This window comes from Phascolarctos cinereus, unplaced genomic scaffold, assembly GCF_003287225.1.
Source record: "Phascolarctos cinereus isolate Bilbo 61053 unplaced genomic scaffold, phaCin_HiC Scaffold_2;HRSCAF=192, whole genome shotgun sequence".
Classification (NCBI taxonomy): Eukaryota; Metazoa; Chordata; class Mammalia; order Diprotodontia; family Phascolarctidae; genus Phascolarctos; species Phascolarctos cinereus.
Window position 1 is genome coordinate 7,842,992 of NW_027555625.1, and position 15,628 is coordinate 7,858,619.

Sequence of the window (15,628 nt, forward strand, 5' to 3'; positions counted from 1 at the left end):
GGCTGGATTGGGAATGAGAGGACCTGGGATCAAATCCCTGTTTGAGCACTTTCTACCTCTGTTTTCTTGGGAGACTCACTTTGACTCACCTTACCTTTCTGGCCCTCAGCTTCATCATCTGTAAAATGAGGGGGTGGACCACATGGCTTATGATATCCCCTCCTACTCTAATTCTATGATGCAATCCTGGGACCTCCAAACTTTTGAGCTTAGATTGTGTATTGAGCCAATCCCAGGCTGGCACCACCCAAGAACTCTCTCTTCTCTGTCTCAAAGACTAGATTCTATGATCCTGCTGCCTCCAAAATCCTTCTTTTCTAACTGGAAGAAGTCACCTCTGTGTCCATGGGGCCTGCGGATAAGCATATGGCACTTTTATGTGTCTCCCTGGGATGATCCTCCAGCTAAATGCTCTTACCATCATTGGCCTGGGAAAGTCCACTCTTGTGCTCTTAGCAATGGAAGAAGAAAGGCAAAAGGAGGCCAGGACCATTCTACTATATGTATGTAATCAAGGGGGTGCAGTTACCATGGGTTTAATTGTTACTGGGGAGAGGAAAAAAAAATCTTGACCCACCCCTATCCATGCTGCAGCATCAGAAAGCTGCCAAGGGCCTGAGCTGGTTTGTTGACTTACTTTTATAGGTCAGCATGAAGGATGGGGCCTTCCAAGAGTCCAAGCCAAACAAATCCTTCTGGAAACACCCCCTGGTCAATGTTCCCTTGATAATCTCCTGGGAAGGGCCAAGGCCTAGTTCCAAAGCCACCAACTCCTATTGGGCAGTCTCTGTCTCCGTGGATAAATCAGGAGCTCTTAGCTCTCTTAATAAAGTACCAATGGGCACATCTATACCCCCCAGGGCAGAGACTTGAATGATCAGAGATTCTACTCCAGGTTCAAGGGACCCTGATAAACCCATTCTGTCCATATTCACTACCCATCTAGTTAGCAACTCTCTCTGAAGTATATCAGGAATTGGAGTCGAGATTGCTGGCCTGCAATTTACAGAATCCATTCCCTTCTTTTTTATTTTTGAAAAGTGGGAAAACATTTATCCTTCACTGATCCTATGGTATTTCTCCCATTCTCTCCTAATCTATCAAAAAGAATTTTCCTGATATCCTCAGTTGCTAGGGTCCTATCCTCATCACTCTCTGTGTGCACATGGTTGTATGTGTATATACACACATACGCATACATTACACTCATACACAATGTATGTATATGCATATATGTATATATGTGTGTGTATACACATACAATGCATGTTTACATACATATCCTGCATTTGCATACCCTAATAGATTATAAGTTCCCTGAAAGCAGGTGATTCTTACATCTGTATTTGTATCCTGAGCTAGATGGCACAGTAGATGGAGTGTTGGACTTGGAGTAAGGAAGACCTGAGTTAAAATCTTGCCTCAGACACTTGCTACCTGTGTGATCCTGGGCAAGTCACTTAACCCTGTTTGCCTCAGTTTCCTCTTCTGTAAAACGAGCTTAAGAAAGAAATTGCAAATTATTCCAGTATCTTTGCTAAGAAAACTCCAAATGGGGTCACAGAGAGTCAGACACATCTGAAAAACTGAACACCACCACCTGCTATGGTACCTGGTTAATAGTAGGCAGTTAATAAATAGTTAACTATCTGCTTGAAATATGGTGGATGGTGGTTCAGTAATCACATCTGCCATTTTTGTTTGCCTGTGTATGCATTTTGTCTGGGCCGGGTGGCATATTCCTCCTTCACGTGTCAGCCATTACAATCTTCGAAGGCTATCAGCCCATCACTTTTAAATCTGTTCTTCATCTGAAACATCCCAAGTTACTTTAACTGATCCTTCTATGGGAAGAAGTTAAGGCCTTTCAACCTCTTAGTTGTCTTCCTCTGTACCCTTCAGCTTATTAATGTCTTTTTAAAAATGTAACATTCAGAAAGAAGCACCATTCTCCATCTCTTATCTGACAGGGACTATTACCTCCATGGTCCTAGACATTATATCTCTCTATCTAGCCTGAGATTATTTAGTCTTTTTATAACAATTATTAGCTGTTTTCTGTTCTTTTCATTACAAAGATAATTTTCCTTCACAGAGAGAGAAGAAACAAATAAAAATCAAAAATCTCCACTATTCTGTCTTCAATTATCATTATCTTATCCACCATGGACAGCAATCTTTTTTTTTTCCTTTGATCTTTCACATTTTTTCCCAATAAAAATGAAAAAAAATATTCTGGTCTTTGGCTTTTCTCACCAGCCTTAGTTCATTCTGAACTTTTTCGTTCCTGACACAACTCTAAAAGCTTCATGCCAGTTCTTGCTGTCAACACTGTTCCCAACCTTTGCTTCTATTTTATGTACGTATCTCTGAAAACCCTCATTTGATTAGTGAGCCCCCTGTGAGTACATATTGACCTCTTCAGACACCTCCTCCATTTTTGCCTCATCAGAATCGACTTTCTCTTTGTTTTCAGAATTTCTTTCTTGAGAACTTTCTGTCTGTCAGAGAGAGATTTCTCTTGTAGGATTTAGTGCATAGAATCCTATTTGTCTTTCCTCTGGACATTTAGAAATCTACTCTCTCAGAAACTAAAGTACATGCCGGATATGCTTGGCTTTCCTCTTTTCTGTCAAAAATTTAGATAGAATGACTACCCCCCTCTAGTTTTTTTTCTCATTTATATGTCTGAAATTAGTTCTTTTTAGTTGACAAAATAAGATCCAGGATAGAATTCTGCCTTATTACTTCCTTCACCCTTTAAAGGATGAAATTACTATTGATTCAAACCAATGACAGTAACTGATCTACTTTTGGTAACTCTGGGTAATTTTCCCCTTGGCTATGATATCATGCCTCTGTGCCAAGCTTGTGACTTATTTCCCAAACTCTCATCATTTTCTTCTTTATCGCCAAGTGGTCTGTAATATAATCTGATGTCAATATCTGATATTTTTTCCTCTTGATCTTCACCCAAATGTCCTTCTCCACATTTCTAACCCATCCCTCCTGAAATTCCTCCATCTTAATGGAGAATATATTCTTTAAAATACATATGTATATAGAGCTTTTATTATTAGTGCTTTGATTAAATATAAATATATTTGTATGTATACACACATGTATATGTTATATGTTTTATATACATGTATAATATGTATATAAACATATATACAGACACTCAGCACCCCTATCCTTTCTCTTTTGTCTTCCTTTTGAGGAGAGGGTCATTTTCCAGAGCCATATTCCATTGAAGTCTCATCCTACAAAGTTTCCATGCTTCCTGGAATGTTAAAAGTACTCCCATTTAGTTCACTTTGCCTATTATTCTTACTCTCTTGCTTTATACATTTGTGCATAGATGGAGTGACTGTAGTTTTACTGTTGACTCCCTCTTTGGATATTTTTGGCTTGTGAATTTCTGGGCATTTTTGCTGCTATTCTTCAAACATTGTAGCTACTTCCCATGCTTCCTAGAGATCCATAGACATTTTCTCCTTTGCCCTTCCTTTTTAGCTTAAAGTTCTTTTGATTAGTCTTGTATGCTTTTTTTTGGCTCTCCATTTCTTGCTAAGGGCTTGTGATTCCTCTATTTTAAGCCCAAGTCCAGAATCCAAGAAACATGCAAATCAAAGAAACCTCAAGGTACCACCTGATACTGATTACATAGGTAGAAATTTTAAGACATGACAAAAGCTAATGTGGGTGCCCCTCTGCAGAAATAGACTCTAGTGTTTGCTGGCAGGACTGTGAAGGGCGCAATCTTATGAAGAGGAGAAGATAGATTGTCATGGAACTTATCCTAAATCTTGACCCAACTATTTTGCTCTTAGAGCTTTATTAGACAAGTAAGATGAAAAATTACAAAAGAACTCAGCTATACCAAAACCTTCACAGCTGTTTTATTTGTAGTTGCAACAAACTGGAAACAACCCGTATGTTCAACACTTGGAGAATGGCTGAATAAATTATGGCATATTAGTACCATTGAATATTGTAGTGCCTTAAACAATGATGAAAAAAAAATAAAAAAGGGAAATAGGAGAAGATATATGAAGGGAGGAGGGAAATAACCAGAACCATAGAAACTTCATAGCATACACCTTATTAAAAGAGAAAGCATAACTTAGACAGCTGTAGAAGCAATAATCAATAATATAATAAGCATGCATGATTCCAGAAGACTGATGATGAAACATGTCATCCATGAAAATTATTAAGGTGAGCAATTATTTAGGGTGAAAAATGAGGCATACACACATGCATGTATGTACACAAACACACACCTATATTTCACACATCCACATATATGTATAGACATATACGCATACTCATACACACGTGTATATGCATGCAGGCATCGAAGGAATTCTGTTTTGCTTGACTATTCACATTTATTACATGGAATTTTCTTTTCCCCCCTCTTTTCAATAGGGGTCAGGGTTGGGCAGGAGAGAAAATCAATTTCTGTTCATTTTTTTCAGTGGAGAGTTTGGGGGTGCTACAGATGTAGAATGTTGCATGCACTTTCAGATAAGGTCACTGTATTGTTAGTTTTACTTTTTTTAACAAAAGATTTTTTATGAGCTAGGACTAATCTGTTTATAACAATAAAACTTTTCAAAAATGAAGAGAAAACAAAAAAAAAACCCCATCAACAACACTTTTTAAAACTGTGGAGAAAACAATTTGCTTGGTTCTACTTTGCCATGATCATTTTTTTTTTTTGGGCCAGGCAATTGGGGTTAAGTGACTTGCCCAGAGTCACACAACTAGTAAGTGTTATGTGTCTGAGGCCAGATTTGAACTCAGGTCCTTCTGGCTTCAGGGCTGATTCCCTATCCACTGTGCCATCTAGCTGCCCCCTGCTACAATCTTTTGTATATCTTAGTGGGATAATTTTTTTTTTCTGAATCTGTCATTTTATCAGGGTCGCTAGTTCCTAAACAGGAACTTCCTGTAACAGGCCATATTGGCACCTCCTCCTCGGTTAGTCAGTCAAGAAGCATTTACTCCCTGAGCACCCAGCACCTGCCACTGTACCAAAGCATGGGCATATGAAGAAATGACCATGACAACAACAATGAGAACAGCTCCTGCCTCTACACCCTCACATTCTGCTGGAGGAGACAGTATATAAAGTGCAGGTGATTGCGAAGATGGTGGTGCCCTTGAGAGGAGGGCCATTAAGAAGACAGCAGGGCTTAAGGGGCAGCAATGCAGTGTGTTTTTCAGCTTAGAGTCTTCAAGAGAGGCCTGAGGCCCTGAGAAATCAGCGACCAGCTTGTGGGGGCATCACAGAGCCAGGAAGTGTCAGGGCAGGATTTGATGTGAGGTCTTCCTCACTCTGCAGCTCCTCGTTACCCCAAACAGAGTTCTCCCCAGCCACCAAGAAGGGCTATTAGGGCTCTGCTCAGCTCAGTCTCTTGTTTGAAAATGGAGAATAATCATTTGCATGTGATATTTAAGAGCCATAATAAATTTAGTTCATCCTGGAATTAAACTCCAAGGACGCTTCCAACTGCAGCCACATTTTCTCATATTAGAGTTAAGGTACAAGAAATTTAGGTGGAGGCTGGTGCTGAGATTCCAAACAGTGCCCAGGTAAACTGACGGAGGTCAGTTATCTCGTGAGCTTAGCAGTGTGGTTCGGGCTTCCGATTCTGGCTTGAGCTCTATCTTTACTCACACTAAACATTACATATTCAAGGGGAGCCAGCAGATCCCTCCCTTCCTTTTTCTGTCTCCCCTTATTTTTCTTCCAAATGTCCACAAGAACTTTAATTGAAGAGTTTTGAAAATTTCCCTGTTGTTTGTCCTACATCTTCATGTAGTCCTCATGGCAAATCAATTTGTTCTTTTTGAGTCCTCTGCCTGCAGATGTTAGAACTCAGCAGAGTAGGCCTGGGTTCTAGGACTAGAACTCTGTTTGAGCCTACAGACCCCTCTTCTCTCCAGGAACCAATGACGTCTGCCTTGGGGCAGAAGCACATGGTGGGCACATGTGCCCCACTTCGGGGCTTGAGAGGCAGGTTCCTGACCTTGGCCTTTGCTAGCCTGGGAGATGGCAGCAGCCGGGGGCAGCAATGCAGTAGAAAAAGCATATGGCCTAGGAGGAACATTCAGGGATAATGTTCCTTAACTCCACTCTCTTGTGTAGTAGAGGGTGGGAATCTAAGTTTTATAGTCAGAATGACCCCAGAATCTAGCCTTCTAACAAATAAGAGATGTTTTGGCTGTGGCCCCAGTCTTGGGATTGGCTCAAGAATGTTTGCAAGTTTTAGAGTTCAGGAATTCAACTTAGTCAGTCCACATACATTTATTAAGCACATCCTGTATACCATATACTGTTCAAAGCACCAGAGATACAAAGAAAAAGCAAAGGCATCCCCTGCCCTCAATTCGAATGGAGGAAATATGTAAATAAGTTGGCGCACTAAGGGATGTTTCTGAGCAGAGCGCCTCTTGGGGAGAAGAATATTTCAGTGGCCTCAGTACCTAGACGAACATCAAGGGTTAAATGAGCAGCACAGCTTGGAAGAGTAAGGAGTCTGGCACTTACCAGCCCTTACCCTGAATTATTAAGACAGTGTAGGTCCAAACGGAAGAAGGTAACATGTCCAGCAGCCTCAAAATATGTTTGCCTTCTGGGAGAACCATTTAAACCACAAGGTAGCCCTACGGAGCTAGGAGGGATTATGTTGGACAGCTCCAGAGAGATGGATTTCACTGGAATGTCAGAGTGCTGTAAATTCGAAACTCCCTATTGAGCCCCTTTCCAAAGGGAATGTATGAGCTTGTGAATGCTTTCTAGATCTATTTATGAGATTCTGTGAATCCTTGGAGTTTTCTGCCTTTACCTGTGGGACGAATAGGAACTGTCCTCTGTCAGATATGCATATGTTACCTTGAGTACATGTAAGGGAGTCAGAGACCCTTTATATACTTTCATGGAAACAAAGGTACAAGCATGTTTGGAGATTTCCCAGAGTCATTTATGGTGACTCTCAGAGCATATTAAACTTAAAGGAATAGTGACCCAGAGATTGGATCCAGTTTTCGTTAGGCTGGAGATTGGGAAGGGGGGAAAGTTGTGCCATGGGTTACCTTGATTATCTATTATTCATGTATTCTTTATTAAAAACCTGTGTAGCCTTATTGCTGTTCCTTGGATGTATCATTTTATATTCTTTCTCTGTGCATTTATCCACACTGTGCTCTATACCTGGTATGCCCTCTCTCCTTACCTCTGCCTTAGCTCCCTTCAAAGATCAGCTCAAGTCTCACTTCTTATAAAACATATTTCCTAAATCCCCCACCTGTCAGTACCTCCTGCCTCTTCACCATGAAATGCCTTTGGAGTGGTCCTATATTTTTTCTTTTCTTTGTATGAATGTAGGCCTGTTTGTGTGCATTTAGTTTTCCTTCAGTAGAGGGAGAATTCCTTGAGAGCAAAGCTTATTTCATTTTTGACTGTGCCTCCAGAACCTAGCATAGTACCTAACACAAAGTAGATACTTAATAAACACTTGTTGAATTGAATTTAAAAACAATTTCTGAATTCAAGAAATATGCTTTCTACTGGGGCAAAAATAGCTAATAATAACACTGATCTTTAGAAGGAGCTTTAAAATTTGCAAAGTCCTTTACGTACATTATTTCATTAGATTCTCACAATATTCTTTCAAGGACAGTATTAGAATTGTGCCCACTTTAGAGGTGAGGAAACAGGCTGATGGAATTTAAATAACTTTTCCAAGGTCACATTGGAGGCAGTGAGGTGTCACAGTGTCTGGGACATTGAACCTGATGTCAGGAAGACCTCAGTTCAAATCTGGCCTCAGACACTTTCTAACTCTGTGACCACAGGCAATTCTTTTGACTTCTGTCTGCCTCCATTTCCTCATCTGTAAAATAAGGATAATAATAACAATAATACCTGCCTCCTAGGGTTGTTGTTAGGTTCAAATGGAGCAACATTTGAAAGTGCTTTGGAAACTTCAAATTACTATATGACTTCTAGCTATTATTACTGTCTCATGGCCCATCAGTGTCTTGAGACATGAGTGAAACTCAGGTCTTCCTGACTACAAGTCCGTTGGTCTATTACAAATAAATTAAATACAAAGAAAATTGGTATGAAAAAATGAAAGGTGGTGGTGAAGAGGGCGATCAGGGAAGGCTTTATGGAAGAGGTGGTAGCTGAGCTTAAGGCCTTGATTTCTGGAAGTTCAGGTTCTTGCTTAAGACCATAAGCCTGCCTGGAATGGGAAATGAGATGTCTTCCAGAAATCCACCCCTTTGGGGAGTGGGTATGTATAGGAGAGAAAATCCTTCCTCTCCTGAGAAAGGACAGTTTATTTGGTGCCCCGGTTTAACAAGACACTTCTTATAGTTGCTTGGCTGCCTATATGCTGTGGAGTTGGGGGAAGAAAATGTGTACTTAAATTGGACACACAATGTTTAGAGAGCCTACAAGGATAATGACCATGGCTCTTATCACAGGGAACTGGAATTATCAGGACTCAAGTCCAGGCCCAAATATGTCGTTGGGTGCCAGGGCTCAGTGAAATGGATTTTGATGGCTCCTCAGTCAGTGGAGAGGTCTTTTGGGGGCTGCATTGCACAGATGTACAAAGAGTGTCCAGCTGCTCATGGCCACCGTGGACAGCTCTCCTGTCCTCTGCCAAATCCATTGATTCCTTTTTCCGATTGCTTCCTTGTCTCCTCAACACTGCTTCTTTTGTGGGAGACAAAGCCAATGCAGCACACAGTGGGAGTGCCAACTGAGTTTTCTCATAGCTGCCAGGAACAAGAGCCCTGCTTAAGCTACGCCGATCTCTTCACTGACTCCAGGTGGCCCTGAGCTGCTGCTTCTGCCTCTTGTCTAGAATGTTACAATGGGGATTCTGGTCATGTATGGGTTGGTCCTTACTTCAGCTGCTGAGGCTCCTGGATGCCGAGTTGCCCTATGACTCTCAAATTCTGTGGCTCTGGGATTATGGCTGAGGTTCAGGAAGCCCCCTTACACCCTGAACTTCAAACTCGACTGACTTCTTTCCTGCTCTCTCTACACAACCCTCATCTCCAGCCTTTGCTCAGGCTGTCCACTCTTCTTTCTTGTTACCCAGATAGTGTCCTTGGAATTCCATCACTTTAGTAAGGGTTGAGGTTGAGAGCCACCATTCAGGCCTCAGTGCCTTGAGGACAAGAACTATTTTCCTTTTTTGTCTTTATATCCTGTGCTGCACACAGCGGCCTAACGCTAAGTAGTTGCTTAATAAGTACTTAACGAATTAGACTGAATTGATTTGAGTCTCTCACATGGAATGCTCTGTTCTGAGGCTGCCACAATGCTTTCCACTCCTTAGTTCTCAGGGCACAGGCTGATGCCCCAGGGAAGAAGATTTCCCTTGTGGCTAAGACACCCTTCAGTGGAAATAATGACAGCAATGCTGTGCTAGGCCTTGCAACCAGAAATGATGGAAAAAATCATCTCCAAAGAGACTGGGCTTACCGACTGATGCACATTATATAAAGAAACAGTAGGAAATGCACCGGGTATATTTAGGCTACAAAAATTTAGCACCTACTGAATACTTAGAGAGACATTCTCCTTTAAAGCTAGTGCCTTCCGTATCAGATTATTTCTAATTTATCTTGTTTGTACACAGGTTGTACACAGTCATTTTCCCCATTAGAGCTCCTTGAGAGAAGAGACTTTTATCCTTTTTTCTATCTCTAGCTCAGTGCCTGGCATTTAGTAGGTGCTTAATATATGCTTATTCACTTGACATGACAAACGGTAGCTTGTATTTCTATGGTTTGTGCTTTATGGTTTGCAAAGCCCTGTATATATGTTATCTCCTGAGGTCCTCACCACAGTCCTTTGAGGTAGCTTCTATGACCCCTATTTTACAGATGAGGACACAGCCTAAAACTTAGCCAGAGTCATATAGCTAATATATTTTCTGAGGCAGGATTTGAACTCAGGTCTTCCTGACTCCAAGTCCAGCACTCTTTTCATTTCAATATACCATCTAACTACCTAATTCCTTTTCTTAAAAGTACATAAGGGGGCCAGCTAGGTGGTAAAGTGGATAGAGCACTGGCCCTGGAGTCAGGAGGACCTGAGTTCAAATCCAGCCGCAGACACATAATACTTACTATCTGTGTGACTCTGGGCAAGTCACTTAACCCCAATTGTCTTGCCAAAAAAAAAGTGCATTCGAAGATTTTATTTTCTGCTGTAAAAACACCAATATACACAGAGTTGATACATAAATGTTTTACTTTATCCCTACCCAAATAAAAGGATAGATGGGAAACATTTACAAATCCCTCAGTAGTTTTTAAAAAAGTCATAAATGAAATCAGCAATTGTATGTGTGTCCACTCATCATCTCTGAATACTATAGGAGCTACTATTACCTAGGCATTAGAACTTGACTAGGTATTGTAATTTATCTAAGTCAGTTCCTTATTCTTTAATAATATACAACAGGCATAGCTTAGAACACTGTAGCTTTAATCATTTAAGACAATTTGAGAAAAGCAAATGCTTGTTTCCTTATTAGGAAAGAAGAATACTTTCTCCATAGTCATCATCCAGTATAAAAATATTTCACAGTTTGATTTACCTTTATCTAAGGCGAAAACAAATTCCTCCTACACCCAGATGAATTGTTTTTTGATATATTTGGTAGTTCCAAAAACATTTCCCCTTAAATTTAGACTGAATCAATACCATCTGAGTTTCCATGACTAGGTGCTAATAACATACAAAACATGTCAGCATACTGGCTGAAGTCCATGTGTTAATAAAAAGGGATTGATATAAAATGTTTGCCGGCATCATTCTTAGAAACTTTACCACTGCTCTGTGTAATGAGACATCTGATTGCTTCCTTCAGTATTTGTCATATTCACTATGACTATATAGGCATTAACAGATATATTCAAGGTATTTCCCACTTTTGGCTTTTAGTTTCTGAAAATGTAAAAAGATCCTCCCATCCAATTTTAAGCATTTTTTCTTTCCACAATTTAATTTCATTTGCAAAAATAAGGAATGTTTCATGAATTTGGATGTAATCCTTGGGCAGGGGCCATACTAGTCTGCTCTGCATCATTCCCATTTTAGTATGTGCTGTCAAAGCAAGCTCTAGCTACCTAATTCCTAACTAAAAATTGAGACTCAATATAGCCTTGATAATTTCATAAATAAACTCTGTCACAACCAAGGCATTACCACAAATAAAGCTGTTGTTGATACAAGCCTGGACATAACCTTGATCCCTAAAAATATGAAGATAATGTTTTTAATAGATGTTGCCATATCTAACTCTCATAATCTCCAAAATACATGGGATGAAAAGTTTTCCAAATATAATGTAGGAACAGGAAAAAACATGGATCATCCCCATAATCCTGTATACTCTAGGATTTATACTGAGGATGCTGCAGTGAGCTGAAGGAAGATGAGCCAGCATCCCAGTATCCCAGTACTTTTATTCAGTTATGAAGAACAGTTATTTTTTTCTACCTAACATGTGCATTAGTACCAAGAACATAACTTTTAAAAGAATAATAGTGGGACAGCACCTCATTCCAGGATCATTCCTGTCTGAACTCCGTTGAAAAAGGTTAGAAGAATAAGATGAATAAAAACTAGAGCTGGTAATTATGGAAACTTTTAATGTTTATAAAGCCTTTTACCTACATTCACATTTCGTCTTTGCAGCAGACTTGTAAAGTCAGTACCATTTTTGAGTGTGCGTGTGTGTGTGTGTGTGTGTGTGTGTGTGTGTGTGTCTGGATTTGTAATTTCAATGGTATAGAGAATTCTTATTGAGAAAACTCTACCTACCAATGTAGAAGGAAAATCTGCAGTCTCAGAGGCTCGGAAAAGTTAAGGATCTTGTGCATTGTCACATAGCTAGTAAGTGTCAGAAGTAGAAAAGCGTGCTGGATTTGGAGGCACCTGCCCCTGTGCTTTGAAGCCCTGCTATGCTTATTGTGTGGTCATGCACAAGGCCTTTCTCCTTCCCTCTTGATATTAGTTTCCAGGACTGTGGGATTGGGATCACTCCATCATGGCATTGTTGGGAGGAAAGGAATTTTGTAGGCTGTGGAATTAGTTGTTGTTATATGCATGTGAACAGTTATTAATACCTGGGTGACTGTGGGAAATTGACTTCCCCTCTTCTCTGGGGTGTATGGGTGTTCAGGGAATACTTGTACCTTTGGCCTGAAAGCTGCTGAACACTTTTCAGGGCTGCTTATCCACCATTGGTTTCCACCTCCCATCCACCTCTCACCTTTGGCTCCAAGAAGCTGTAGCACATGTGGTGGCCATTTTGGTACATGGGCTAAATCAGGTTAAGAGTAACTGATGGGCCTCAAACACATCAGCAAATGGAGGGGACCATTGTCTGTTCCAAGCATGTGAAGACTGCCCCCAGCAGAATAGGTGGATGCGAACAATTTGTTCCAGTGGGTCATGAAGGGGGCTGAAGTAGGTTCTGTGGAGTGCTTTGAGCTTGGTCAGACATCAGAGACACCAAGGGCATCCATGCATCCTGAGCCACTGCCATTCATCTTGACTTTTGTCTTGCCACTGGACTTTGATGATTCTGGAAGAGAGAGTGAGGCTGATGACTTCTCTCAATGTTGTCTCACTTCACTACGATTTATATGAGAGTCAAAAGACATGAGCCATACCGTTTTAGTACCTTTACTCACATCAAAGGCCTGTGGTGATGAGCAAGTGGCAAAGCAGCAGATGTGGATACACTGGGAGCTGTGGTCACAACCCTGCACAGGTGGCCCAGACCATAGGGTCATCTTCTCACTGGTCTGAAGCAGCAGTGGGATTGGGCAGCTCCTTTGGTGTCTGAGCAGCCTTTTTTCAAGGATCACATTGCTCACCTCTTGGTGGGAGGAAGGGGCTAGAAAAGAGGCCCTAAAATTGCCTGCTTCACCTAACCTAATCCTGGTCTACTTGGCATGGCATGTGGAGATCTTATACTGCAGTTGAAACAAAAAAAAATGCCCCAAATGTTTTTGCAATGATAATCCCACTCACCATTGGCACATGGAATGTGTATGTGCCTGTGGAGAACAAGAAATCCAGTAGACCTGCAAGACAAATAGCTCTTGTTGTAAAAGAATTCAGCAGGTATCTCATCCAAAAGCAGCCCTGAGTGAAACAAGTATGGTAAAGGAAAGCCAGCCTATTGAGTCAGAGCTGGGCACACGTTTTTCTGGAGTGGTTACAGTGATGAGGAGTGCTATGAAACTGGTGTAAGTTTTGTAACCAAAACTAATCTAGTTGATAAGCTTGTATGCCTACTAACAGGAGTGAACAGCAGTCCCATGACAGTGTGATTGCCACTTGGAGTAAAGCACCACTCCACCGTCATCAGTGCCTATGCTCCCACCGTGACAAACCCTGATGAAGTCAAAAGGAAAATTTTGAGAAGTCCTGGAGACCTTCATAATTGATGTGCCAAAAGAGAAGAAGCTTCTAACTCTAAGTGACTTTAATGCCAGAATCGGTACAGATTATCTGACATGGCAGGGAGTCCTTGGGAGGAATGACATTGGAAACAACAGCAGCACTGGTCACTTACTGCTGAAGACTTGTGTGTCTTATGACCCTCTTATCACCAGCATGCCTTCCATTTGCCTAAATGTGATAAAACTTCATACATGCACCCTCGCAGCAAGCATTAGCATCTAATAGAACGTGTCACTGAGGGGCCTCAAACCCACCAATGAGTTGGGGGATGTCTGCTCCAAGCATGTGAAGACTTCTACTAGTGGAACTGGCATATGAGAACAATTTTTTCAATAGCCATGAAAGTGCTTTTAATAGGAGCCATGGAGCACTTAGAGCTTGGTGAGACATCAAAGATTCAAATGTCCCACTGCATCCTGGGCCATTGCCCATCATCATGACTTTTGCCCTGCCAATGGACTTCAATGACTCTGGAAGAGAGAGTGATGGCTTTGTACAACTCTGTCTCACTTAAATCTAATTCATACACAAGTCGTCTCCCATTACCTGTGATGTCATTGGTCCTCATTGAAAACAAAGGACAAATAACAGCAACAAAAACAACAATGTAAGGAGAAGAGATAGGCAGGATGTGAGTGTCCCAAAGGCCTATGTGGCCCAGTGTTGGACTAGTCATAACTTACCCTCTTCAAGCTAAACATTTGAATTCAACAAAAGTAGCAGTCCCAAAAGAAGATGACTACCAGAAGACTTCATGCCAACACATTAGAGCATTTCTCTGAGCATGAACAGTTTGTTACTAACTTGGAGGGAAAGCGGAGCTAACACATAGCTGGCAGCAGTGCAAACAGAAAAGGAGGAAGCAGCTCTCAGGGATTTGGTGTATAGTGCCACATTTACTCATCTGGGCTGGAACACTGGCAAACATGGAGATTAGTTTGATGAAAATGATGGGGGAAATTCAGAAGCTATTAAACAAAAAACAAGAATTCAACAGGGTTAACTAGCAGCACAGTTTGTCCATCGCTAAGAAGGCAGCATTTAATTCCATCAAATGTAAAGTGCAAGTGAAGCTTAGAGAGATACATAATTCTTGGTTCAGTAAGAAGGCAGATGAAATTCAATTTTACACCGTTAGTAACAATCCAAAGTGATTTTATGATGCCCTGAAGGCTGTTTATGGAGCAAAGACCTATGATTCATCTCAACTACTGTGTTGATGGAGCCACATTGATTAATGATAAAGACATGATCATGGAGAGAGGGGCTGAAAACTTCCATAGCATTCTCCACAGACTACCATCAACCGATGCTGAAGCCATTGACTGTATACTGCAGGTTGAAGTTAATTCCTCTCTAGCCAAACTTCCAACTGAAGAAAAGTTTTTGAATGCCATTAAGCATCTCTTGAGTGACAAAACACCTGGTTTGTACTCTATTCTAGCCAAGATTTACAAGACAGGAGGTTCATTGCTGATACAAAAGCTGATTGAACTCTTCCAGGTTATATGGCAAGAAGAAGCTATCCCCCAGGAGATCAAGGATGCCTCTATTGCCAATCTCTATGAAGGAAATGGAAATAGGTTGTTCTCTGACAATCACATGGGGAAATACCTCTCTTAGCTATTGCTTGGGAAGATTCTTGCCAGAATCCTCCTTAATACATTGATCCTTCACCTGGAAGATGCTTATCTACCTGAGAGCCAGCTTATCTACCTTATGGCTTCATAAAGAGCTGAAGGAATGGTCAGTAGGGTGCTACTCAACTACTGAAGGAGAAATGCCAAGAGAAGAACAGAGCTCTGTACACAATATTCATTGATCTGACTGAGGACTTTGATAGTCAGCCATGAGGGCTTATATAAGATCATGGTAAAATTTGGTTGCCTGGAGAAGTTCATCAGTATTGTATGTCAATTTCATGATGGCATGTTTGACTGGGTTCTGGATAATGGATGATATACTCTTGCGCTTTCCCAGTAAGAAGTAGAATGAAGCAGAAATGTGTGCTTGCTACCATGCTAAAATTTTTAGCATGTTTTCAGTGATGTTGTCAGACACCTTCAATGATATGAAAACAGCACCAAAGTCAGCTGCTGCATTGAT

The 15,628-nt window shown here is 41.0% G+C and overlaps 1 non-coding gene across 1 annotated transcript; it reads right to left on the bottom strand.

Annotated features, from left to right (window-relative positions):
• Window positions 1-11,060: 11,060 nt before the first annotated feature.
• On the bottom strand, window positions 11,061-11,163 carry LOC144456005 (U6 spliceosomal RNA). Its single transcript, XR_013484917.1, has one exon. It is a non-coding gene; the product is annotated as a U6 spliceosomal RNA (small nuclear RNA).
• Window positions 11,164-15,628: the final 4,465 nt, after the last annotated feature.